This window comes from Glycine max, chromosome 9, assembly GCF_000004515.6.
Source record: "Glycine max cultivar Williams 82 chromosome 9, Glycine_max_v4.0, whole genome shotgun sequence".
NCBI classification, from domain to species: domain Eukaryota; kingdom Viridiplantae; phylum Streptophyta; class Magnoliopsida; order Fabales; family Fabaceae; genus Glycine; species Glycine max.
In genome coordinates, this window is record NC_038245.2 from 13,185,319 (window position 1) to 13,188,224 (window position 2,906).

Consider the following 2,906-nt stretch of genomic DNA (forward strand, 5'->3'; position numbering starts at 1 on the left):
GACGTGTCCAAAATTCTCACTAACCAAAATATTTACACTTAAACTAGATATTATCATATTTGTAGAGACTTAAGCCACATATTTATATATTAATTAAGTTATCTTTGAGCATCCATTAGAGTCACATATTTGTATATTATGTATTTATATATTACGTATATTAATTGTACAAAAACTTTACATTTTAATACTATTTAAACCATATTTTATTATAAATATAAATATTTTTAACATTATTTTATTACTAATAGATGACATAAATAGTTAGATTAAATTATATAGTCCACTGTACTCTTATAGTAATCCCTACTTGCATAAGGAAGATTTTAATTATCATGAATAATTCCAATAGAAATCCACGACTAATAAATTAAATTTTATCAATAATGTATGACCATCAGAAAATTGCACTCCGATTATAATAAGTACTTACATCATTGAATTAGAAACAGGCATTCGGAAAACCAGCTTTTTAATCACTATCAACATCGATTTTAAAATAACCGATGTTAATATCGCACTAAATGGAGCTGTTAACATCGGTTATTTGAAAATCAATGTTGTAAGTGTTTAACGACATCGGTTTCCAAATAACTGATGTTAATAGAATGATGTTAAAACTTATTATTTTAGTAGTGTATTTTTATGTGGGTCATGCATGATAAATAAAATCCACATTATTGATGTTGGAAATCTATTGTCGTACATCCCAATATGGTTGTGCTCAAAGTTAGGGTTATTATCGGCCATGCTTGAGTGCTTTTTGGACGCTGAATGCAGACAATTGAAGGACAAAAGAAGAAGCTAGAAGAAAGTGAGTAATTGCCAAATCAGTGAAGGTTTGTACAAATGATCAGATATATTATTGTGGTTAAGTTTCTATATGCTAAATCAATTTGTTTTTTCCCCATGTTAAAGAGATTTGATTGCCAATTACAAAAAATTTGTGGAGGAGATTATTAGGTCCGAGCCATAAGAGTGTCATGGATTCAGATAGGTAATGAACCTTACATGGGGTTTTATTTCTTAATAGACTATAGCCTTCATGTTTTACTAGGAGTGAACCACTAGTTTTTAACCTTAAAAATAAGAACAATAGAAATGCTGATAATTTTTTGCTGCTTTTGGTTCTTTTTTATTTTTTGGAACATGGATCATCTAATGCTACTTTGCTCATCCAATTTTGAGTCAGCACTTATACTTGCACGCATCCTTGGGTTGGATTCGTCACAGGAAATCTTGAGCCAGAGACTTAAAGCATCTTTAGCAGTAGGCTTGTCACAGTTCATAACACAGACGAACTCACCCTTGTCGCGTTTGACCACTGCAGCACCAAAGGAGTTCGACACATCGGACAAACGGTTCATCACCATGAATGCGATCGTAGGAATAGAAAATTAATTTATGTCAATTGTAAATAGCAATGGAGAAGAAGAGGGAAAATAATCGTAAACAATTTGGAGGAAAACCCCAAATGAACCAACAGGAACAAAGAAAACCATGGACAAACAACAAATCAAACCACCAAATCTTATATTAAAGGATCAATTCAAACTGATAGCCAAACTCAACAATGAAATAGAAAATTAAAAATCAATCCCAAAATGATAAAAAAAAATCACAATTGCAAACCCAAAATTATAACCATTACAACAACATAAAAGAGGATTAAAAAGAGGGAAATTCCATATCTGGGTAGGAGGCTTCTGGTTGCACGATAGTGTTTATGGTGAAGCAAATCTAGGTCATGGAAGTGTGTGGTGGTGTGATGGTGTCTGTGGCAGTGCTAATTTGGGTTGTGGAGTCCTCCATTCTGCATCATCTTCAATGTTATGGGCAAAAGATAAATGCATGTGATCTTCGAGGCAGGCTTGGTTATTTTCCCTTTGGAGAGTTGTTGTTAGAGTGAAAAAAATAAGAGATTGAAAGTGGCACAGTTGTTGGGGAAGAGAGAATGACTCGCGCTATGGTTGCATGCATCTAGTGATCTAGATTATGAGTCTCCATGGTAGGTGGTTGGAGCCTCCATGGGGAATGGATTATAGCCTCCTATGTCAGACAGTGAGAGTGAATTGGGGGTTTCGGATTTGGGCCCTTTGGTTGTTCATGAGAATTTTGAAAGAGAAAGGTAAAGGGATTTGACTTTTATTTTAGTCAATTTAGTGGATTTAATGAGGTGGAGTATGAGTTTGAGAAAAAGGCCAAAAGTGAAAATAATGAGAATGAAATATTGAAAGTAAAAAAAAAAAAATCAGTTTACATTGAAAGAATAGTATTTGTGGAATGACTACTACCTATTGCAGTGACTGTTTGCTACTTCTACTAGTAAAAATGGAACATTTCCTATTTTTAATTGTCAGAAGCTACAAGTTTTTACGATTGCAATAAATTAATATAGTCTTGAAATGGTATATATTGAGTTTGCAAGGAAGCAAACTTGCACAATCTATTCAGTATTCAAAATAGAGGATATGTAACTTGAAATAAATGGTATAAATTGACTTATTATTATTATTTTGTTTTTGTTTCATATTTAAATGGATCCAAGTCAATTTAATGATTTCTTCAATTATTGTATGCAAAATTATCAATCTTCTACTAATCAAAATTCTCAAAATCAACCTTATTTTCAAGTCTCAACCATCACTAAACAACTCCACATTCAATTTTATGTAAAATATCAACCTCCTTCCATCGAAAATTTTCAAAATCCTCAATTTGTTCAAATGTTTCCACCACCATGTTATAGGCCTACAATGGGTACTAGTGGTGTAGAACCCACTAATGATGAGCTTGAATCACCGACCGAGTCCATGACTACTCAATTTTCATAATTTTTTACTCAAATTGGGATAGATAATATCACACTTGATGAAGAAGGGAGTCGTGGAAAGAAAAGACAATGA